The sequence below is a fragment of the Salmo salar genome, chromosome 26 (genome assembly GCF_965601325.2).
Source record: "Salmo salar chromosome 26, fSalSal1, whole genome shotgun sequence".
NCBI lineage: Eukaryota > Metazoa > Chordata > Actinopteri > Salmoniformes > Salmonidae > Salmo > Salmo salar.
The window spans coordinates 27,205,027-27,229,981 of NC_138316.1; the positions used below are offsets into that span (position 1 = coordinate 27,205,027).

At 42.7% G+C, this 24,955-nt stretch overlaps 1 protein-coding gene and 8 non-coding genes across 10 annotated transcripts in view; 8 read left to right on the plus strand and 1 right to left on the minus strand.

Moving 5' to 3' along the window:
- Positions 1-24,955, minus strand: part of dennd5a (DENN/MADD domain containing 5A) — a 94,076-nt gene that overhangs the window by 54,938 nt on the left and 14,183 nt on the right. The window lies entirely within an intron of this gene.
- On the plus strand, positions 206-260 carry LOC123730845 (U7 small nuclear RNA). The gene has a single exon (XR_006762298.1). It is a non-coding gene; the product is annotated as a U7 small nuclear RNA (small nuclear RNA).
- Positions 3,400-3,454, plus strand: LOC123730846 (U7 small nuclear RNA). Its single transcript, XR_006762299.2, has one exon. It is a non-coding gene; the product is annotated as a U7 small nuclear RNA (small nuclear RNA).
- LOC123730847 (U7 small nuclear RNA) lies at positions 6,506-6,560 on the plus strand. The gene has a single exon (XR_006762300.1). It is a non-coding gene; the product is annotated as a U7 small nuclear RNA (small nuclear RNA).
- On the plus strand, positions 9,607-9,661 carry LOC123730848 (U7 small nuclear RNA). The gene has a single exon (XR_006762301.1). It is a non-coding gene; the product is annotated as a U7 small nuclear RNA (small nuclear RNA).
- On the plus strand, positions 12,801-12,855 carry LOC123730853 (U7 small nuclear RNA). The gene has a single exon (XR_006762306.1). It is a non-coding gene; the product is annotated as a U7 small nuclear RNA (small nuclear RNA).
- Positions 15,998-16,052, plus strand: LOC123730849 (U7 small nuclear RNA). Its single transcript, XR_006762302.1, has one exon. It is a non-coding gene; the product is annotated as a U7 small nuclear RNA (small nuclear RNA).
- Positions 19,102-19,156, plus strand: LOC123730850 (U7 small nuclear RNA). Its single transcript, XR_006762303.1, has one exon. It is a non-coding gene; the product is annotated as a U7 small nuclear RNA (small nuclear RNA).
- Positions 22,206-22,260, plus strand: LOC123730851 (U7 small nuclear RNA). The gene has a single exon (XR_006762304.1). It is a non-coding gene; the product is annotated as a U7 small nuclear RNA (small nuclear RNA).

The following is a 24,955-nucleotide window of genomic DNA, read 5'->3' on the forward strand; positions in this document are numbered from 1 at the left end:
TATAGACTGATAATTTCTTTGTCAGTGGTCAAACGTACAAAATCAGCAGGGGATCAAATACTTTTTTCCCTCACTGTATATGTTAATGTTCAATTTGCATATACCCCACCCACTCCCCTCCCCCATATCCCAGTGTATGCCACCCATGACTGAGAAACGTTCATGCCAAAGAGAGTCCATATCATGATTTCCTCAAAAAATCATGGAAAATTTGCTCTTTTAGTATTTGTCCAGTAGGTTTTCTCAGTGAGGAAGCCCCCCACAGCTATGTTAAAGAAAAAACACTGAAAATATGATGTGAACATTGGTAGCTGATCTAATTCACCACAAAACACTAGGCCTAAACATCACTATACTGTTATGGCTGGTATACCTTGTTTGCTCTGAATACTGTATTAGGCAGGGCTCCTAATAGCCAAAAAAGTGATCAATTAACACTTGTTTGACAAGCATTTGTGGGTGTTTAAAAGAAACTGTGTGTTATATCTGCAAAAGTACAATCTCACAACTCAATGAAACCTTCACTCTTGCGCAGACAAATGATGAAAAACGATGTTCCAAATCTATTCATTTTAAAATGTTGATTACTTCTTGCAACAAGGCAACAGTTAACAAGTCGTCCCAGATAAATGATGCAGTGCCCCCCTTGGGCCAATAGAGATATTGCGCGTGACTAACAATTCAGTTAATTACTATAGCTCCCACCTTTGGCCAATCAATGTAATTTTGTAAATTCCGGATCTCTATGGCAAGACACATCATTCACCCAAGTTTAGTCAAAATCGGCCCAGTGCTGTCTGAGATATCGTGTGACTAACGTACAAATGGACGGAGACAGATCCACAGTCCCCTCCCCAATTTCATTGTGGGGGACAATTGTCATTCACCTGATGATAAGGCAAGACATTTTTTATTTTTTTGCTAACATATGATGTGCGTCCTTGGGTCGCTGGTTTGCCTGGGAGGGGGTACCTGGGCAAGAAAATCGTGGAATTAACTGCTTAATCTGCTGTTTACTTTCACGTCCATAGCCTAGAATCCTGGGCTGGAAACTAGGCCAGGAATGTGAACAGACTAGCCAAACAATGGAGTGGTATGTCAACAATACTAGGCACAATCAGACAGGAGACAAACAGAGAGCACAGAGAACACGGCATTCATCATGCTATCTATCCAGTCATGAAAACCTGGCTACTGTACAACTATAAGTCTAGATACAGTGAGGGGAAAAAGTATTTGATCCCCTGCTGATTTTGTACATTTGCCCACTGACAAAGAAATGATCAGTCTATCATTTTAATGGTAGGTTTATTTGAACAGTGAAAGACAGAATAACAACAAAAAAATCCAGAAAAACGCATGTGAAAAATGTTATAAAATGATTCGCATTTTAATGAGGGAAATAAGTATTTGACCCCTCTGCAAAACATGACTTAGTACTTGGTGGCAAAACCCTTTTTGGCAATCACAGAGGTCAGACGTTTCTTGTAGTTGGCCACCAGGTTTACACATTTTTTTACATTTTTACATTTTAGTAATTTAGTCGACGCTCTTATCCAGAGCGACTTACAACAGTGAATACATTTCATACGTTTAAATTTTTTTCCATACTGCACACATCTCAGGAGGGATTTTGTCCCACTCCTCTTTGCAGATCTTCTCCAAGTCATTAAGGTTTCGAGGCTGATGTTGGGCAACTCGAACCTTCAGCTCCCTCCACAGATTTTCTATGGGATTAAGGTCTGGAGACTGGCTAGGCCACTCCAGGACCTTAATGTGCTTCTTCTTGAGCCACTGCTTTGTTGCCTTGGCCGTGTGTTTTGGGTCATTGTCATGCTGGAATACCCATCCACGACCCATTTTCAATGCCCTGGCTAAGGGAAGGAGGTTCTCACCCAAGATTTGACGGTACATGGCCCCGTCCATTGTCCCTTTGATGTGGTGAAGTTGTCCTGTCCCCTTAGCAGAAAAACAACTCCAAAGCATAATGTTTCCACCTCCATGTTTGACGGTGGGGATGGTGTTCTTGGGGTCATACGCAGCATTCCTCTTCCTCTGAACACGGCGAGTAGAGTTGATGCCAAAGAGCTCCATTTTGGTCTCATCTGACCACAACACTTTCACCCAGTTGTCCTCTGAATCATTCAGATGTTCATTGGCAAACTTCAGACGGGCATGTATATGTGCTTTCTTGAGCAGACGTGCTTGTTGCACCATCGACAACTACTATGATTATTATTATTTGACCATGCTGGTCATTTATGAACATTTTAACATCTTGACCATGTTCTGTTATAATATCCACCCGGCACAGCCAGAAGAGGACTGGCCACCCCTCATAGCCTGGTTCCTCTCTAGGTTTCTTCCTAGGTTTTTCGCCTTTCTAGGGAGTTTTTCCCAGGGAGTTTTTCCTAGCCACCGTGCTTCTTTCACATGCATTGCTTGCTGTTTGGGGTTTTAGGCTGGGTTTCGGAACAGCACTTTGAGATATCAGCTGATGTACAAAGGGCTATATAAATAAATTTGATTTGATTTGCAGGGGGACTTTGCGGGCGCTGCAGGATTTCAGTCCTTCACGGCGTAGTGTGTTACCAATTGTTTTCTTTGTGACTATGCTCCCAGCTGCCTTGAGATCATTGACAAGATCCTCCCGTGTAGTTCTGGGCTGATTCCTCACAGTTCTCATGATCATTGCAACTCCACGAGGTGAGATCTTGCATGGAGCCCCAGGCCGAGGGAGATTGACAGTTCTTTTGTGTTTCTTCCATTTGCGAATAATCGCACCAACTGTTGTCACCTTCTCACCAAGCTGCTTGGCGATGGTCTTGTAGCCCATTCCAGCCTTGTGTAGGTCTACAATCTTGTACCTGACATCCTTGGAGAGCTCTTTGGTCTTGGCCATGGTGGAGAGTTTGGAATCTGATTGATTGATTGCTTCTGTGAACAGGTGTCTTTTATACAGGTAACAAGCTGAGATTAGGAGCACTCCCTTTAAGAGTGTGCTCCTAATCTCTGCTCGTTACCTGTATAAAAGACACCTGGGAGCCAGAAATCTTTCTGATTGAGAGGGGGTCAAATACTTATTTCCCTCATTAAAATGCAAATCAATTTATAACATTTTTGACATGCGTTTCTCTGGATTTTTGTTATTGATATTCTGTCTCTCATTGTTCAAATAAACCTACCATTAAAATTATAGACTGATAATTTCTTTGTCAGTGGTCAAACGTACAAAATCAGCAGGGGATCAAATACTTTTTTCCCTCACTGTATATGTTAATGTTCAATTTGCATATACCCCACCCACTCCCCTCCCCCATATCCCAGTGTATGCCACCCATGACTGAGAAACGTTCATGCCAAAGAGAGTCCATATCATGATTTCCTCAAAAAATCATGGAAAATTTGCTCTTTTAGTATTTGTCCAGTAGGTTTTCTCAGTGAAGAAGCCCCCCCACAGCTATGTTAAAGAAGAAACACTGAAAATATGATGTGAACATTAGTAGCTGATCTAATTCACCACAAAACACTAGGCCTAAACATCACTATGTAAGTTACTGTTATGGCTGGTATTCCTTGTTTGCTCTGAATACTGTATTAGGCAGGGCTCCTAATAGCCAAAAAAGTGATCAATTAACACTTGTTTGACAAGCATTTGTGGGTGTTTAAAAGCCACTGTGTGTTATATCTGCAAAAGTACAATCTCACAACTCAATGAAACCTTCACTCTTGCGCAGACAAATGATGAAAAACGATGTTCCAAATCTATTCATTTTAAAATGTTGATTACTTCTTGCAACAAGGCAACAGTTAACAAGTCGTCCCAGATAAATGATGCAGTGCCCCCCTTGGGCCAATAGAGATATTGCGCGTGACTAACAATTCAGTTAATTACTATAGCTCCCACCTTTGGCCAATCAATGTAATTTTGTAAATTCCGGATCTCTATGGCAAGACACATCATTCACCCAAGTTTAGTCAAAATCGGCCCAGTGCTGTCTGAGATATCGTGTGACTAACGTACAAATGGACGGAGACAGATCCACAGTCCCCTCCCCAATTTCATTGTGGGGGACAATTGTCATTCACCTGATGATAAGGCAAGACATGATATTTTTTATTTTTTTGCTAACATATGATGTGCGTCCTTGGGTCGCTGGTTTGCCTGGGAGGGGGTACCTGGGCAAGAAAATCGTGGAATTAACTGCTTAATCTGCTGTTTACTTTCACGTCCATAGCCTAGAATCCTGGGCTGGAAACTAGGCCAGGAATGTGAACAATTAGACTAGCCAAACAATGGAGTGGTATGTCAACAATACTAGGCACAATCAGACAGGAGACAAACAGAGAGCACAGAGAACACGGCATTCATCATGCTATCTATCCAGTCATGAAAACCTGGCTACTGTACAACTATAAGTCTAGATACAGTGAGGGAAAAAAGTATTTGATCCCCTGCTGATTTTGTACGTTTGCCCACTGGCAAAGAAATGATCAGTCTATCATTTTAATGGTAGGTTTATTTGAACAGTGAAAGACAGAATAACAACCAAAAAATCCAGAAAAACGCATGTCAAAAATGTTATAAAATGATTTGCATTTTAATGAGGGAAATAAGTATTTGACCCCTCTGCAAAACATGACTTAGTACTTGGTGGCAAAACCATTTTTGGCAATCACAGAGGTCAGACGTTTCTTGTAGTTGGCCACCAGGTTTGCACACATCTCAGGAGGGATTTTGTCCCACTCCTCTTTGCAGATCTTCTCCAAGTCATTAAGGTTTCGAGGCTGACGTTGGGCAACTCGAACCTTCAGCTCCCTCCACAGATTTTCTATGGGATTAAGGTCTGGAGACTGGTTAGGCCACTCCAGGACCTTAATGTGCTTCTTCTTGAGCCACTCCTTTGTTGCCTTGGCCGTGTGTTTTGGGTCATTGTCATGCTGGAATACCCATCCACGACCCATTTTCAATGCCCTGGCTAAGGGAAGGAGGTTCTCACCCAAGATTTGACGGTACATGGCCCCGTCCATTGTCCCTTTGATGTGGTGAAGTTGTCCTGTCCCCTTAGCAGAAAAACAACCCCAAAGCATAATGTTTCCACCTCCATGTTTGACGGTGGGGATGGTGTTCTTGGGGTCATACGCAGCATTCCTCCTCCTCCGAACACGGCGAGTTGAGTTGATGCCAAAGAGCTCCATTTTGGTCTCATCTGACCACAACACTTTCACCCAGTTGTCCTCTGAATCATTCAGATGTTCATTGGCAAACTTCAGACGGGCATGTATATGTGCTTTCTTGAGCAGACGTGCTTGTTGCACCATCGACAACTACTATGATTATTATTATTTGACCATGCTGGTCATTTATGAACATTTTAACATCTTGACCATGTTCTGTTATAATATCCACCCGGCACAGCCAGAAGAGGACTGGCCACCCCTCATAGAATGGTTCCTCTCTAGGTTTCTTCCTAGGTTTTTCGCCTTTCTAGGGAGTTTTTCCTATGGAGTTTTTCCTAGCCACCGTGATTCTTTCACATGCATTGCTTGCTGTTTGGGGTTCTAGGCTGGGTTTCGGAACAGCACTTTGAGATATCAGCTGATGTACGAAGGGCTATATAAATACATTTGATTTGATTTGCAGGGGGACTTTGCGGGCGCTGCAGGATTTCAGTCCTTCACGGCGTAGTGTGTTACCAATTGTTTTCTTGGTGACTATGGTCCCAGCTGCCTTGAGATCATTGACAAGATCCTCCCGTGTAGTTCTGGGCTGATTCCTCACCGTTCTCATGATCATTGCAACTCCACGAGGTGAGATCTTGCAGGGAGCCCCAGGCCGAGGGAGATTGACAGTTCTTTTGTGTTTCTTCCATTTGCGAATAATCGCACCAACTGTTGTCACCTTCTCACCAAGCTGCTTGGCGATGGTCTTGTAGCCCATTCCAGCCTTGTGTAGGTCTACAATCTTGTACCTGACATCCTTGGAGAGCTCTTTGGTCTTGGCCATGGTGGAGAGTTTGGAATCTGATTGATTGATTGCTTCTGTGAACAGGTGTCTTTTATACAGGTAACAAACTGAGATTAGGAGCACTTCCTTTAAGAGTGTGCTCCTAATCTCAGCTCGTTACCTGTATAAAAGACACCTGGGAGCCAGAAATCTTTCTGATTGAGAGGGGGTCAAATACTTATTTCCCTCATTAAAATGCAAATCAATTTATAACATTTTTGACATGCGTTTCTCTGGATTTTTGTTGTTGTTATTCTGTCTCTCATTGTTCAAATAAACCTAGCATTAAAATTATAGACTGATAATTTCTTTGTCAGTGGTCAAACGTACAAAATCAGCAGGGGATCAAATACTTTTTTCCCTCACTGTATATGTTAATGTTCAATTTGCATATACCCCACCCACTCCCCTCCCCCATATCCCAGTGTATGCCACCCATGACCGAGAAACGTTCATGCCAAAGAGAGTCCATATCATGATTTCCTCAAAAAAATCATGGAAAATTTGCTCTTTTAGTATTTGTCCAGTAGGTTTTCTCAGTGAGGAAGCCCCCCACAGCTATGTTAAAGAAAAAACACTGAAAATATGATGTGAACATTAGTAGCTGATCTAATTCACCACAAAACACTAGGCCTAAACATCACTATGTAAGTTACTGTTATGGCTGGTATTCCTTGTTTGCTCTGAATACTGTATTAGGCAGGGCCCCTAATAGCCAAAAAAGTGATCAATTAACACTTGTTTGACAAGCATTTGTGGGTGTTTAAAAGCCACTGTGTGTTATATCTGCAAAAGTACAATCTCACAACTCAATGAAACCTTCACTCTTGCGCAGACAAATGATGAAAAACGATGTACCAAATCTATTCATTTTAAAATGTTGATTACTTCTTGCAACAAGGCAACAGTTAACAAGTCGTCCCAGATAAATGATGCAGTGCCCCCCTTGGGCCAATAGAGATATTGCGCGTGACTAACAATTCAGTTAATTACTATAGCTCCCACCTTTGGCCAATCAATGTAATTTTGTAAATTCCGGATCTCTATGGCAAGGCACATCATTCACCCAAGTTTAGTCAAAATCGGCCCAGTGCTGTCAGATATCGTGTGACTAACGTACAAATGGACGGAGACAGATCCACAGTCCCCTCCCCAATTTCACTGTGGGGAACAATTGTCATTCACCTGATGATAAGGCAAGACGTGATATTTTAATTTTTTTTGCTAACATATGATGTGTGTCCTTGGGTCGCTGGTTTGCCTGGGAGGGGGTACCTGGGCAAGAAAATCGTGGAATTAACTGCTTAATCTGCTGTTTACTTTCACGTCCATAGCCTAGAATCCTGGGCTGGAAACTAGGCCAGGAATGTGAACAATTAGACTAGCCAAACAATGGAGTGGTATGTCAACAATACTAGGCACAATCAGACAGGAGACAAACAGAGAGCACAGAGAACACGGCATTCATCATGCTATCTATCCAGTCATGAAAACCTGGCTACTGTACAACTATAAGTCTAGATACAGTGAGGGAAAAAGTATTTGATCCCCTGCTGATTTTGTATGTTTGCCCACTGACAAAGAAATGATCAGTCTATCATTTTAATGGTAGGTTTATTTGAACAGTGAAAGACAGAATAACAACAAAAAAATCCAGAAAAACGCATGTCAAAAATGTTATAAAATGATTTGCATTTTAATGAGGGAAATAAGTATTTGACCCCTCTGCAAAACATGACTTAGTACTTGGTGGCAAAACCCTTTTTGGCAATCACAGAGGTCAGACGTTTCTTGTAGTTGGCCACCAGGTTTGCACACATCTCAGGAGGGATTTTGTCCCACTCCTCTTTGCAGATCTTCTCCAAGTCATTAAGGTTTCGAGGCTGACGTTGGGCAACTCGAACCTTCAGCTCCCTCCACAGATTTTCTATGGGATTAAGGTCTGGAGACTGGTTAGGCCACTCCAGGACCTTAATGTGCTTCTTCTTGAGCCACTCTTTTGTTGCCTTGGCCGTGTGTTTTGGGTCATTGTCATGCTGGAATACCCATCCACGACCCATTTTCAATGCCCTGGCTAAGGGAAGGAGGTTCTCACCCAAGATTTGACGGTACATGGCCCCGTCCATTGTCCCTTTGATGTGGTGAAGTTGTCCTGTCCCCTTAGCAGAAAAACAACCCCAAAGCATAATGTTTCCACCTCCATGTTTGACGGTGGGGATGGTGTTCTTGGGGTCATACGCAGCATTCCTCCTCCTCCGAACACGGCGAGTTGAGTTGATGCCAAAGAGCTCCATTTTGGTCTCATCTGACCACAACACTTTCACCCAGTTGTCCTCTGAATCATTCAGATGTTCATTGGCAAACTTCAGACGGGCATGTATATGTGCTTTCTTGAGCAGACGTGCTTGTTGCACCATCGACAACTACTATGATTATTATTATTTGACCATGCTGGTCATTTATGAACATTTTAACATCTTGACCATGTTCTGTTATAATATCCACCCGGCACAGCCAGAAGAGGACTGGCCACCCCTCATAGAATGGTTCCTCTCTAGGTTTCTTCCTAGGTTTTTCGCCTTTCTAGGGAGTTTTTCCTATGGAGTTTTTCCTAGCCACCGTGATTCTTTCACATGCATTGCTTGCTGTTTGGGGTTCTAGGCTGGGTTTCGGAACAGCACTTTGAGATATCAGCTGATGTACGAAGGGCTATATAAATACATTTGATTTGATTTGCAGGGGGACTTTGCGGGCGCTGCAGGATTTCAGTCCTTCACGGCGTAGTGTGTTACCAATTGTTTTCTTGGTGACTATGGTCCCAGCTGCCTTGAGATCATTGACAAGATCCTCCCGTGTAGTTCTGGGCTGATTCCTCACAGTTCTCATGATCATTGCAACTCCACGAGGTGAGATCTTGCATGGAGCCCCAGGCCGAGGGAGATTGACAGTTCTTTTGTGTTTCTTCCATTTGCGAATAATCGCACCAACTGTTGTCACCTTCTCACCAAGCTGCTTGGCGATGGTCTTGTAGCCCATTCCAGCCTTGTGTAGGTCTACAATCTTGTACCTGACATCCTTGGAGAGCTCTTTGGTCTTGGCCATGGTGGAGAGTTTGGAATCTGATTGATTGATTGCTTCTGTGAACAGGTGTCTTTTATACAGGTAACAAGCTGAGATTAGGAGCACTCCCTTTAAGAGTGTGCTCCTAATCTCTGCTCGTTACCTGTATAAAAGACACCTGGGAGCCAGAAATCTTTCTGATTGAGAGGGGGTCAAATACTTATTTCCCTCATTAAAATGCAAATCAATTTATAACATTTTTGACATGCGTTTCTCTGGATTTTTGTTATTGATATTCTGTCTCTCATTGTTCAAATAAACCTACCATTAAAATTATAGACTGATAATTTCTTTGTCAGTGGTCAAACGTACAAAATCAGCAGGGGATCAAATACTTTTTTCCCTCACTGTATATGTTAATGTTCAATTTGCATATACCCCACCCACTCCCCTCCCCCATATCCCAGTGTATGCCACCCATGACTGAGAAACGTTCATGCCAAAGAGAGTCCATATCATGATTTCCTCAAAAAATCATGGAAAATTTGCTCTTTTAGTATTTGTCCAGTAGGTTTTCTCAGTGAGGAAGCCCCCCACAGCTATGTTAAAGAAAAAACACTGAAAATATGATGTGAACATTGGTAGCTGATCTAATTCACCACAAAACACTAGGCCTAAACATCACTATACTGTTATGGCTGGTATACCTTGTTTGCTCTGAATACTGTATTAGGCAGGGCTCCTAATAGCCAAAAAAGTGATCAATTAACACTTGTTTGACAAGCATTTGTGGGTGTTTAAAAGAAACTGTGTGTTATATCTGCAAAAGTACAATCTCACAACTCAATGAAACCTTCACTCTTGCGCAGACAAATGATGAAAAACGATGTTCCAAATCTATTCATTTTAAAATGTTGATTACTTCTTGCAACAAGGCAACAGTTAACAAGTCGTCCCAGATAAATGATGCAGTGCCCCCCTTGGGCCAATAGAGATATTGCGCGTGACTAACAATTCAGTTAATTACTATAGCTCCCACCTTTGGCCAATCAATGTAATTTTGTAAATTCCGGATCTCTATGGCAAGACACATCATTCACCCAAGTTTAGTCAAAATCGGCCCAGTGCTGTCTGAGATATCGTGTGACTAACGTACAAATGGACGGAGACAGATCCACAGTCCCCTCCCCAATTTCATTGTGGGGGACAATTGTCATTCACCTGATGATAAGGCAAGACATTTTTTATTTTTTTGCTAACATATGATGTGCGTCCTTGGGTCGCTGGTTTGCCTGGGAGGGGGTACCTGGGCAAGAAAATCGTGGAATTAACTGCTTAATCTGCTGTTTACTTTCACGTCCATAGCCTAGAATCCTGGGCTGGAAACTAGGCCAGGAATGTGAACAGACTAGCCAAACAATGGAGTGGTATGTCAACAATACTAGGCACAATCAGACAGGAGACAAACAGAGAGCACAGAGAACACGGCATTCATCATGCTATCTATCCAGTCATGAAAACCTGGCTACTGTACAACTATAAGTCTAGATACAGTGAGGGGAAAAAGTATTTGATCCCCTGCTGATTTTGTACATTTGCCCACTGACAAAGAAATGATCAGTCTATCATTTTAATGGTAGGTTTATTTGAACAGTGAAAGACAGAATAACAACAAAAAAATCCAGAAAAACGCATGTGAAAAATGTTATAAAATGATTCGCATTTTAATGAGGGAAATAAGTATTTGACCCCTCTGCAAAACATGACTTAGTACTTGGTGGCAAAACCCTTTTTGGCAATCACAGAGGTCAGACGTTTCTTGTAGTTGGCCACCAGGTTTACACATTTTTTTAAATTTTTACATTTTAGTAATTTAGTCGACGCTCTTATCCAGAGCGACTTACAACAGTGAATACATTTCATACGTTTAAATTTTTTTCCATACTGCACACATCTCAGGAGGGATTTTGTCCCACTCCTCTTTGCAGATCTTCTCCAAGTCATTAAGGTTTCGAGGCTGATGTTGGGCAACTCGAACCTTCAGCTCCCTCCACAGATTTTCTATGGGATTAAGGTCTGGAGACTGGCTAGGCCACTCCAGGACCTTAATGTGCTTCTTCTTGAGCCACTGCTTTGTTGCCTTGGCCGTGTGTTTTGGGTCATTGTCATGCTGGAATACCCATCCACGACCCATTTTCAATGCCCTGGCTAAGGGAAGGAGGTTCTCACCCAAGATTTGACGGTACATGGCCCCGTCCATTGTCCCTTTGATGTGGTGAAGTTGTCCTGTCCCCTTAGCAGAAAAACAACTCCAAAGCATAATGTTTCCACCTCCATGTTTGACGGTGGGGATGGTGTTCTTGGGGTCATACGCAGCATTCCTCTTCCTCTGAACACGGCGAGTAGAGTTGATGCCAAAGAGCTCCATTTTGGTCTCATCTGACCACAACACTTTCACCCAGTTGTCCTCTGAATCATTCAGATGTTCATTGGCAAACTTCAGACGGGCATGTATATGTGCTTTCTTGAGCAGACGTGCTTGTTGCACCATCGACAACTACTATGATTATTATTATTTGACCATGCTGGTCATTTATGAACATTTTAACATCTTGACCATGTTCTGTTATAATATCCACCCGGCACAGCCAGAAGAGGACTGGCCACCCCTCATAGCCTGGTTCCTCTCTAGGTTTCTTCCTAGGTTTTTCGCCTTTCTAGGGAGTTTTTCCCAGGGAGTTTTTCCTAGCCACCGTGCTTCTTTCACATGCATTGCTTGCTGTTTGGGGTTTTAGGCTGGGTTTCGGAACAGCACTTTGAGATATCAGCTGATGTACAAAGGGCTATATAAATAAATTTGATTTGATTTGCAGGGGGACTTTGCGGGCGCTGCAGGATTTCAGTCCTTCACGGCGTAGTGTGTTACCAATTGTTTTCTTTGTGACTATGCTCCCAGCTGCCTTGAGATCATTGACAAGATCCTCCCGTGTAGTTCTGGGCTGATTCCTCACAGTTCTCATGATCATTGCAACTCCACGAGGTGAGATCTTGCAGGGAGCCCCAGGCCGAGGGAGATTGACAGTTCTTTTGTGTTTCTTCCATTTGCGAATAATCGCACCAACTGTTGTCACCTTCTCACCAAGCTGCTTGGCGATGGTCTTGTAGCCCATTCCAGCCTTGTGTAGGTCTACAATCTTGTACCTGACATCCTTGGAGAGCTCTTTGGTCTTGGCCATGGTGGAGAGTTTGGAATCTGATTGATTGATTGCTTCTGTGAACAGGTGTCTTTTATACAGGTAACAAGCTGAGATTAGGAGCACTCCCTTTAAGAGTGTGCTCCTAATCTCTGCTCGTTACCTGTATAAAAGACACCTGGGAGCCAGAAATCTTTCTGATTGAGAGGGGGTCAAATACTTATTTCCCTCATTAAAATGCAAATCAATTTATAACATTTTTGACATGCGTTTCTCTGGATTTTTGTTATTGATATTCTGTCTCTCATTGTTCAAATAAACCTACCATTAAAATTATAGACTGATAATTTCTTTGTCAGTGGTCAAACGTACAAAATCAGCAGGGGATCAAATACTTTTTTCCCTCACTGTATATGTTAATGTTCAATTTGCATATACCCCACCCACTCCCCTCCCCCATATCCCAGTGTATGCCACCCATGACTGAGAAACGTTCATGCCAAAGAGAGTCCATATCATGATTTCCTCAAAAAATCATGGAAAATTTGCTCTTTTAGTATTTGTCCAGTAGGTTTTCTCAGTGAAGAAGCCCCCCCACAGCTATGTTAAAGAAGAAACACTGAAAATATGATGTGAACATTAGTAGCTGATCTAATTCACCACAAAACACTAGGCCTAAACATCACTATGTAAGTTACTGTTATGGCTGGTATTCCTTGTTTGCTCTGAATACTGTATTAGGCAGGGCTCCTAATAGCCAAAAAAGTGATCAATTAACACTTGTTTGACAAGCATTTGTGGGTGTTTAAAAGCCACTGTGTGTTATATCTGCAAAAGTACAATCTCACAACTCAATGAAACCTTCACTCTTGCGCAGACAAATGATGAAAAACGATTTACCAAATATATTCATTTTAAAATGTTGATTACTTCTTGCAACAAGGCAACAGTTAACAAGTCGTCCCAGATAAATGATGCAGTGCCCCCCTTGGGCCAATAGAGATATTGCGCGTGACTAACAATTCAGTTAATTACTATAGCTCCCACCTTTGGCCAATCAATGTCATTTTGTAAATTCCGGATCTCTATGGCAAGACACATCATTCACCCAAGTTTAGTCAAAATCGGCCCAGTGCTGTCTGAGATATCGTGTGACTAACGTACAAATGGACGGAGACAGATCCACAGTCCCCTCCCCAATTTCACTGTGGGGGACAATTGTCATTCACCTGATGATAAGGCAAGACGTGATATTTTTTATTTTTTTGCTAACATATGATGTGCGTCCTTGGGTCGCTGGTTTGCCTGGGAGGGGGTACCTGGGCAAGAAAATCGTGGAATTAACTGCTTAATCTGCTGTTTACTTTCACGTACATAGCCTAGAATCCTGGGCTGGAAACTAGGCCAGGAATGTGAACAATTAGACTAGCCAAACAATGGAGTGGTATGTCAACAATACTAGGCACAATCAGACAGGAGACAAACAGAGAGCACAGAGAACACGGCATTCATCATGCTATCTATCCAGTCATGAAAACCTGGCTACTGTACAACTATAAGTCTAGATACAGTGAGGGAAAAAAGTATTTGATCCCCTGCTGATTTTGTACGTTTGCCCACTGACAAAGAAATGATCAGTCTATCATTTTAATGGTAGGTTTATTTGAACAGTGAAAGACAGAATAACAACAAAAAAATCCAGAAAAACGCATGTCAAATATGTTATAAAATGATTCGCATTTTAATGAGGGAAATAAGTATTTGACCCCTCTGCAAAACATGACTTAGTACTTGGTGGCAAAACCCTTTTTGGCAATCACAGAGGTCAGACGTTTCTTGTAGTTGGCCACCAGGTTTGCAAATTTTTTTACATTTTTACATTTTAGTAATTTAGTCGACGCTCTTATCCAGAGCGACTTACAACAGTGAATACATTTCATACGTTTTAATTTTTTTCCATACTGCACACATCTCAGGAGGGATTTTGTCCCACTCCTCTTTGCAGATCTTCTCCAAGTCATTAAGGTTTCGAGGCTGCCGTTGGGCAACTCGAACCTTCAGCTCCCTCCACAGATTTTCTATGGGATTAAGGTCTGGAGACTGGCTAGGCCACTCCAGGACCTTAATGTGCTTCTTCTTGAGCCACTCCTTTGTTGCCTTGGCCGTGTGTTTTGGGTCATTGTCATGCTGGAATACCCATCCACGACCCATTTTCAATGCCCTGGCTAAGGGAAGGAGGTTCTCAGCCAAGATTTGACGGTACATGGCCCCGTCCATTGTCCCTTTGATGTGGTGAAGTTGTCCTGTCCCCTTAGCAGAAAAACAACCCCAAAGCATAATGTTTCCACCTCCATGTTTGACGGTGGGGATGGTGTTCTTGGGGTCATACGCAGCATTCCTCTTCCTCTGAACACGGCGAGTAGAGTTGATGCCAAAGAGCTCCATTTTGGTCTCATCTGACCACAACACTTTCACCCAGTTGTCCTCTGAATCATTCAGATGTTCATTGGCAAACTTCAGACGGGCATGTATATGTGCTTTCTTGAGCAGACGTGCTTGTTGCACCCTTGACAACTACTATGATTATTATTATTTGACCATGCTGGTCATTTATGAACATTTTAACATCTTGACCATGTTCTGTTATAATATCCACCCGGCAAAGCCAGAAGAGGACTGGCCACCCCTCATAGCCTGGTTCCTCTCTAGGTTTCTTCCTAGGTTTTTCACCTTTCTAGGGAGTTTTTCCTAGCCACCGTGCTTCTTTCACATGCATTGCTTGCTGTTTGGTGTTTTAGGCTGGGTTTCGGAACAGCACTTTGAGATATCAGCTGATGTACGAAGGGCTATATAAATAAATTTGATTTGATTTGCAGGGGGACTTTGCGGGCGCTGCAGGATTTCAGTCCTTCACGGCGTAGTGTGTTACCAATTGTTTTCTTTGTGACTATGGTCCCAGCTGCCTTGAGATCATTGACAAGATCCTCCCGTGTAGTTCTGGGCTGATTCCTCACCGTTCTCATGATCATTGCAACTCCACGACGTGAGATCTTGCATGGAGCCCCAGGCCGAGGGAGATTGACAGTTCTTTTGTGTTTCTTCCATTTGCGAATAATCGCACCAACTGTTGTCACCTTCTCACCAAGCTGCTTGGCGATGGTCTTGTAGCCCATTCCAGCCTTGTGTAGGTCTACAATCTTGTACCTGACATCCTTGGAGAGCTCTTTGGTCTTGGCCATGGTGGAGAGTTTGGAATCTGATTGATTGATTGCTTCTGTGAACAGGTGTCTTTTATACAGGTAACAAACTGAGATTAGGAGCACTCCCTTTAAGAGTGTGCTCCTAATCTCAGCTCGTTACCTGTATAAAAGACTCCTGGGAGCCAGAAATCTTTCTGATTGAGAGGGGGTCAAATACTTATTTCCCTCATTAAAATGCAAATCAATTTATAACATTTTTGACATGCGTTTCTCTGGATTTTTGTTGTTGTTATTCTGTCTCTCATTGTTCAAATAAACCTACCATTAAAATTATAGACTGATAATTTCTTTGTCAATGGTCAAACGTACAAAATCAGCAGGGGATCAAATACTTTTTTCCCTCACTGTATATGTTCATGTTCAATTTGAATATACCCCACCCACTCCCCTCCCCCATATCCCAGTGTGTGCCACCCATGACTGAGAAACGTTCATGCCAAAGAGAGTCCATATCATGATTTCCTCAAAAAATCATGGAAAATTTGCTCTTTTAGTATTTGTCCAGTAGGTTTTCTCAGTGAGGAAGCCCCCCCACAGCTATGTGAAAGAAAAAACACTGAAAATATGATGTGAACATTAGTAGCTGATCTAATTCACCACAAAACACTAGGCCTAAACATCACTATGTAAGTTACTGTTATGGCTGGTATTCCTTGTTTGCTCTTAATACTGTATTAGGTAGGGCCCCTAATAGCCAAAAAAGTGATCAATTAACACTTGTTTGACAAGCATTTGTGGGTGTTTAAAAGCCACTGTGTGTTATATCTGCAAAAGTACAATCTCACAACTCAATGAAACCTTCACTCTTGCGCAGACAAATGATGAAAAACGATGTACCAAATCTATTCATTTTAAAATGTTGATTACTTCTTGCAACAAGGCAACAGTTAACAAGTCGTCCCAGATAAATGATGCAGTGCCCCCCTTGGGCCAATAGAGATATTGCGCGTGACTAACAATTCAGTTAATTACTATAGCTCCCACCTTTGGCCAATCAATGTAATTTTGTAAATTCCGGATCTCTATGGCAAGACACATCATTCACCCAAGTTTAGTCAAAATCGGCCCAGTGCTGTCAGATATCGTGTGACTAACGTACAAATGGACGGAGACAGATCCACAGTCCCCTCCCCAATTTCACTGTGGGGAACAATTGTCATTCACCTGATGATAAGGCAAGACGTGATATTTTAAAATTTTTTGCTAACATATGATGTGCGTCCTTGGGTCGCTGGTTTGCCTGGGAGGGGGTACCTGGGCAAGAAAATCGTGGAATTAACTGCTTAATCTGCTGTTTACTTTCACGTCCATAGCCTAGAATCCTGGGCTGGAAACTAGGCCAGGAATGTGAACAATTAGACTAGCCAAACAATGGAGTGGTATGTCAACAATACTAGGCACAATCAGACAGGAGACAAACAGAGAGCACAGAGAACACGGCATTCATCATGCTATCTATCCAGTCATGAAAACCTGGCTACTGTACAACTATAAGTCTAGATACAGTGAGGGAAAAAAGTATTTGATCCCCTGCTGATTTTGTACGTTTGCCCACTGGCAAAGAAATGATCAGTCTATCATTTTAATGGTAGGTTTATTTGAACAGTGAAAGACAGAATAACAACCAAAAAATCCAGAAAAACGCATGTCAAAAATGTTATAAAATGATTTGCATTTTAATGAGGGAAATAAGTATTTGACCCCTCTGCAAAACATGACTTAGTACTTGGTGGCAAAACCATTTTTGGCAATCACAGAGGTCAGACGTTTCTTGTAGTTGGCCACCAGGTTTGCACACATCTCAGGAGGGATTTTGTCCCACTCCTCTTTGCAGATCTTCTCCAAGTCATTAAGGTTTCGAGGCTGACGTTGGGCAACTCGAACCTTCAGCTCCCTCCACAGATTTTCTATGGGATTAAGGTCTGGAGACTGGTTAGGCCACTCCAGGACCTTAATGTGCTTCTTCTTGAGCCACTCCTTTGTTGCCTTGGCCGTGTGTTTTGGGTCATTGTCATGCTGGAATACCCATCCACGACCCATTTTCAATGCCCTGGCTAAGGGAAGGAGGTTCTCACCCAAGATTTGACGGTACATGGCCCGGTCCATTGTCCCTTTGATGTGGTGAAGTTGTCCTGTCCCCTTAGCAGAAAAACAACCCCAAAGCATAATGTTTCCACCTCCATGTTTGACGGTGGGGATGGTGTTCTTGGGGTCATACGCAGCATTCCTCCTCCTCCGAACACGGCGAGTTGAGTTGATGCCAAAGAGCTCCATTTTGGTCTCATCTGACCACAACACTTTCACCCAGTTGTCCTCTGAATCATTCAGATGTTCATTGGCAAACTTAAGACGGGCATGTATATGTGCTTTCTTGAGCAGACGTGCTTGTTGCACCATCGACAACTACTATGATTATTATTATTTGACCATGCTGGTCATTTATGAACATTTTAACATCTTGACCATGTTCTGTTATAATATCCACCCGGCACAGCCAGAAGAGGACTGGCCACCCCTCATAGAATGGTTCCTCTCTAGGTTTCTTCCTAGGTTTTTCGCCTTTCTAGGGAGTTTTTCCTATGGAGTTTTTCCTAGCCACCGTGATTCTTTCACATGCATTGCTTGCTGTTTGGGGTTCTAGGCTGGGTTTCGGAACAGCACTTTGAGATATCAGCTGATGTACGAAGGGCTATATAAATACATTTGATTTGATTTGCAGGGGGACTTTGCGGGCGCTGCAGGATTTCAGTCCTTCACGGCGTAGTGTGTTACCAATTGTTTTCTTGGTGACTATGGTCCCAGCTGCCTTGAGATCATTGACAAGATCCTCCCGTGTAGTTCTGGGCTGATTCCTCACCGTTCTCATGATCATTGCAACTCCACGAGGTGAGATCTTGCAGGGAGCCCCAGGCCGAGGGAGATTGACAGTTCTTTTGTGTTTCTTCCATTTGCGAATAATCGCACCAACTGTTGTCACCTTCTCACCAAGCTGCTTGGCGATGGTCTTGTAGCCCATTCCAGCCTTGTGTAGGTCTACAATCTTGTACCTGACATCCTTGGAGAGCTCTTTGGTCTTGGCCATGGTGGAGAGTTTGGAATCTGATTGATTGATTGCTTCTGTGAACAGGTGTCTTTTATACAGGTAACAAACTGAGATTAGGAGCACTTCCTTTAAGAGTGTGCTCCTAATCTCAGCTCGTTACCTGTATAAAAGACACCTGGGAGCCAGAAATCTTTCTGATTGAGAGGGGGTCAAATACTTATTTCCCTCATTAAAATGCAAATCAATTTATAACATTTTTGACATGCGTTTCTCTGGATTTTTGTTGTTGTTATTCTGTCTCTCATTGTTCAAATAAACCTAGCATTAAAATTATAGACTGATAATTTCTTTGTCAGTGGTCAAACGTACAAAATCAGCAGGGGATCAAATACTTTTTTCCCTCACTGTATATGTTAATGTTCAATTTGCATATACCCCACCCACTCCCCTCCCCCATATCCCAGTGTATGCCACCCATGACCGAGAAACGTTCATGCCAAAGAGAGTCCATATCATGATTTCCTCAAAAAAATCATGGAAAATTTGCTCTTTTAGTATTTGTCCAGTAGGTTTTCTCAGTGAGGAAGCCCCCCACAGCTATGTTAAAGAAAAAACACTGAAAATATGATGTGAACATTAGTAGCTGATCTAATTCACCACAAAACACTAGGCCTAAACATCACTATGTAAGTTACTGTTATGGCTGGTATTCCTTGTTTGCTCTGAATACTGTATTAGGCAGGGCCCCTAATAGCCAAAAAAGTGATCAATTAACACTTGTTTGACAAGCATTTGTGGGTGTTTAAAAGCCACTGTGTGTTATATCTGCAAAAGTACAATCTCACAACTCAATGAAACCTTCACTCTTGCGCAGACAAATGATGAAAAACGATGTACCAAATCTATTCATTTTAAAATGTTGATTACTTCTTGCAACAAGGCAACAGTTAACAAGTCGTCCCAGATAAATGATGCAGTGCCCCCCTTGGGCCAATAGAGCTATTGCGCGTGACTAACAATTCAGTTAATTACTATAGCTCCCACCTTTGGCCAATCAATGTAATTTTGTAAATTCCGGATCTCTATGGCAAGACACATCATTCACCCAAGTTTAGTCAAAATCGGCCCAGTGCTGTCAGATATCGTGTGACTAACGTACAAATGGACGGAGACAGATCCACAGTCCCCTCCCCAATTTCACTGTGGGGAACAATTGTCATTCACCTGATGATAAGGCAAGACGTGATATTTTAATTTTTTTTGCTAACATATGATGTGTGTCCTTGGGTCGCTGGTTTGCCTGGGAGGGGGTACCTGGGCAAGAAAATCGTGGAATTAACTGCTTAATCTGCTGTTTACTTTCACGTCCATAGCCTAGAATCCTGGGCTGGAAACTAGGCCAGGAATGTGAACAATTAGACTAGCCAAACAATGGAGTGGTATGTCAACAATACTAGGCACAATCAGACAGGAGACAAACAGAGAGCACAGAGAACACGGCATTCATCATGCTATCTATCCAGTCATGAAAACCTGGCTACTGTACAACTATAAGTCTAGATACAGTGAGGGAAAAAGTATTTGATCCCCTGCTGATTTTGTATGTTTGCCCACTGACAAAGAAATGATCAGTCTATCATTTTAATGGTAGGTTTATTTGAACAGTGAAAGACAGAATAACAACAAAAAAATCCAGAAAAACGCATGTCAAAAATGTTATAAAATGATTTGCATTTTAATGAGGGAAATAAGTATTTGACCCCTCTGCAAAACATGACTTAGTACTTGGTGGCAAAACCCTTTTTGGCAATCACAGAGGTCAGACGTTTCTTGTAGTTGGCCACCAGGTTTGCACACATCTCAGGAGGGATTTTGTCCCACTCCTCTTTGCAGATCTTCTCCAAGTCATTAAGGTTTCGAGGCTGACGTTGGGCAACTCGAACCTTCAGCTCCCTCCACAGATTTTCTATGGGATTAAGGTCTGGAGACTGGTTAGGCCACTCCAGGACCTTAATGTGCTTCTTCTTGAGCCACTCCTTTGTTGCCTTGGCCGTGTGTTTTGGGTCATTGTCATGCTGGAATACCCATCCACGACCCATTTTCAATGCCCTGGCTAAGGGAAGGAGGTTCTCACCCAAGATTTGACGGTACATGGCCCCGTCCATTGTCCCTTTGATGTGGTGAAGTTGTCCTGTCCCCTTAGCAGAAAAACAACCCCAAAGCATAATGTTTCCACCTCCATGTTTGACGGTGGGGATGGTGTTCTTGGGGTCATACGCAGCATTCCTCCTCCTCCGAACACGGCGAGTTGAGTTGATGCCAAAGAGCTCCATTTTGGTCTCATCTGACCACAACACTTTCACCCAGTTGTCCTCTGAATCATTCAGATGTTCATTGGCAAACTTCAGACGGGCATGTATATGTGCTTTCTTGAGCAGACGTGCTTGTTGCACCATCGACAACTACTATGATTATTATTATTTGACCATGCTGGTCATTTATGAACATTTTAACATCTTGACCATGTTCTGTTATAATATCCACCCGGCACAGCCAGAAGAGGACTGGCCACCCCTCATAGAATGGTTCCTCTCTAGGTTTCTTCCTAGGTTTTTCGCCTTTCTAGGGAGTTTTTCCTATGGAGTTTTTCCTAGCCACCGTGATTCTTTCACATGCATTGCTTGCTGTTTGGGGTTCTAGGCTGGGTTTCGGAACAGCACTTTGAGATATCAGCTGATGTACGAAGGGCTATATAAATACATTTGATTTGATTTGCAGGGGGACTTTGCGGGCGCTGCAGGATTTCAGTCCTTCACGGCGTAGTGTGTTACCAATTGTTTTCTTGGTGACTATGGTCCCAGCTGCCTTGAGATCATTGACAAGATCCTCCCGTGTAGTTCTGGGCTGATTCCTCACCGTTCTCATGATCATTGCAACTCCACGAGGTGAGATCTTGCAGGGAGCCCCAGGCCGAGGGAGATTGACAGTTCTTTTGTGTTTCTTCCATTTGCGAATAATCGCACCAACTGTTGTCACCTTCTCACCAAGCTGCTTGGCGATGGTCTTGTAGCCCATTCCAGCCTTGTGTAGGTCTACAATCTTGTACCTGACATCCTTGGAGAGCTCTTTGGTCTTGGCCATGGTGGAGAGTTTGGAATCTGATTGATTGATTGCTTCTGTGAACAGAGGTGTCTTTTATACAGGTAACAAACTGAGATTAGGAGCACTCCCTTTAAGAGTGTGCTCCTAATCTCAGCTCGTTACCTGTATAAAAGACACCTGGGAGCCAGAAATCTTTCTGATTGAGAGGGGGTCAAATACTTATTTCCCTCATTAAAATGCAAATCAATTTATAACATTTTTGACATGCGTTTCTCTGGATTTTTGTTGTTGTTATTCTGTCTCTCATTGTTCAAATAAACCTACCATTAAAATTATAGACTGATAATTTCTTTGTCAGTGGTCAAACGTACAAAATCAGCAGGGGATCAAATACTTTTTTCCCTCACTGTATATGTTAATGTTCAATTTGCATATACCCCACCCACTCCCCTCCCCCATATCCCAGTGTATGCCACCCATGACCGAGAAACGTTCATGCCAAAGAGAGTCCATATCATGATTTCCTCAAAAAAATCATGGAAAATTTGCTCTTTTAGTATTTGTCCAGTAGGTTTTCTCAGTGAGGAAGCCCCCCACACCTATGTGAAAGAAAAAACACTGAAAATATGATGTGAACATTAGTAGCTGATCTAATTCACCACAAACCCTAGGCGTAAACATAACTATGTAAGTTACTGTTATGGCTGGTATTCCTTGTTTGCTCTGAATACTGTATTATGCAGGGCCCCTAATAGCCAAAAAAGTGTTCAGTTAACACTTGTTTGACAAGCATTTGTGGGTGTTTAAAAGCCACTGTGTGTTATATCTGCAAAAGTACAATCTCACAACTCAATGAAACCTTCACTCTTGCGCAGACAAATGATGAAAAACGATTTACCAAATATATTCATTTTAAAATGTTGATTACTTCTTGCAACAAGGCAACAGTTAACAAGTCGTCCCAGATAAATGATGCAGTGCCCCCCTTGGGCCAATAGAGATATTGCGCGTGACTAACAATTCAGTTAATTACTATAGCTCCCACCTTTGGCCAATCAATGTCATTTTGTAAATTCCGGATCTCTATGGCAAGACACATCATTCACCCAAGTTTAGTCAAAATCGGCCCAGTGCTGTCTGAGATATCGTGTGACTAACGTACAAATGGACGGAGACAGATCCACAGTCCCCTCCCCAATTTCACTGTGGGGGACAATTGTCATTCACCTGATGATAAGGCAAGACGTGATATTTTTTATTTTTTTGCTAACATATGATGTGCGTCCTTGGGTCGCTGGTTTGCCTGGGAGGGGGTACCTGGGCAAGAAAATCGTGGAATTAACTGCTTAATCTGCTGTTTACTTTCACGTACATAGCCTAGAATCCTGGGCTGGAAACTAGGCCAGGAATGTGAACAATTAGACTAGCCAAACAATGGAGTGGTATGTCAACAATACTAGGCACAATCAGACAGGAGACAAACAGAGAGCACAGAGAACACGGCATTCATCATGCTATCTATCCAGTCATGAAAACCTGGCTACTGTACAACTATAAGTCTAGATACAGTGAGGGAAAAAAGTATTTGATCCCCTGCTGATTTTGTACGTTTGCCCACTGACAAAGAAATGATCAGTCTATCATTTTAATGGTAGGTTTATTTGAACAGTGAAAGACAGAAAAACAACAAAAAAATCCAGAAAAATGCATGTCAAATATGTTATAAAATGATTTGCATTTTAATGAGGGAAATAAGTATTTGACCCCTCTGCAAAACATGACTTAGTACTTGGTGGCAAAACCCTTTTTGGCAATCACAGAGGTCAGACGTTTCTTGTAGTTGGCCACCAGGTTTGCACACATCTCAGGAGGGATTTTGTCCCACTCCTCTTTGCAGATCTTCTCCAAGTCATTAAGGTTTCGAGGCTGACGTTGGGCAACTCGAACCTTCAGCTCCCTCCACAGATTTTCTATGGGATTAAGGTCTGGAGACTGGCTAGGCCACTCCAGGACCTTAATGTGCTTCTTCTTGAGCCACTCCTTTGTTGCCTTGGCCGTGTGTTTTGGGTCATTGTCATGCTGGAATACCCATCCACGACCCATTTTCAATGCCCTGGCTAAGGGAAGGAGGTTCTCACCCAAGATTTGACGGTACATGGCCCCGTCCATTGTCCCTTTGATGTGGTGAAGTTGTCCTGTCCCCTTAGCAGAAAAACAACCCCAAAGCATAATGTTTCCACCTCCATGTTTGACGGTGGGGATGGTGTTCTTGGGGTCATACGCAGCATTCCTCCTCCTCCGAACACGGCGAGTTGAGTTGATGCCAAAGAGCTCCATTTTGGTCTCATCTGACCACAACACTTTCACCCAGTTGTCCTCTGAATCATTCAGATGTTCATTGGCAAACTTCAGACGGGCATGTATATGTGCTTTCTTGAGCAGACGTGCTTGTTGCACCATCGACAACTACTATGATTATTATTATTTGACCATGCTGGTCATTTATGAACATTTTAACATCTTGACCATGTTCTGTTATAATATCCACCCGGCACAGCCAGAAGAGGACTGGCCACCCCTCATAGAATGGTTCCTCTCTAGGTTTCTTCCTAGGTTTTTCGCCTTTCTAGGGAGTTTTTCCTAGGGAGTTTTTCCTAGCCACCGTGCTTCTTTCACATGCATTGCTTGCTGTTTGGGGTTTTAGGCTGGGTTTCGGAACAGCACTTTGAGATATCAGCTGAGGTACGAAGGGCTATATAAATAAATTTGCTTTGATTTGCAGGGGGACTTTGCGGGCGCTGCAGGATTTCAGTCCTTCACGGCGTAGTGTGTTACCAATTGTTTTCTTGGTGACTATGGTCCCAGCTGCCTTGAGATCATTGACAAGATCCTCCCGTGTAGTTCTGGGCTGATTCCTCACCGTTCTCATGATCATTGCAACTCCACGAGGTGAGATCTTGCATGGAGCCCCAGGCCGAGGGAGATTGACAGTTCTTTTGTGTTTCTTCCATTTGCGAATAATCGCACCAACTGTTGTCACCTTCTCACCAAGCTGCTTGGCGATGTTCTTGTAGCCCATTCCAGCCTTGTGTAGGTCAACAATCTTGTACCTGACATCCTTGGAGAGCTCTTTGGTCTTGGCCATGGTGGAGAGTTTGGAATCTGATTGATTGATTGCTTCTGTGAACAGGTGTCTTTTATACAGGTAACAAACTGAGATTAGGAGCACTCCCTTTAAGAGTGTGCTCCTAATCTCAGCTCGTTACCTGTATAAAAGACACCTGGGAGC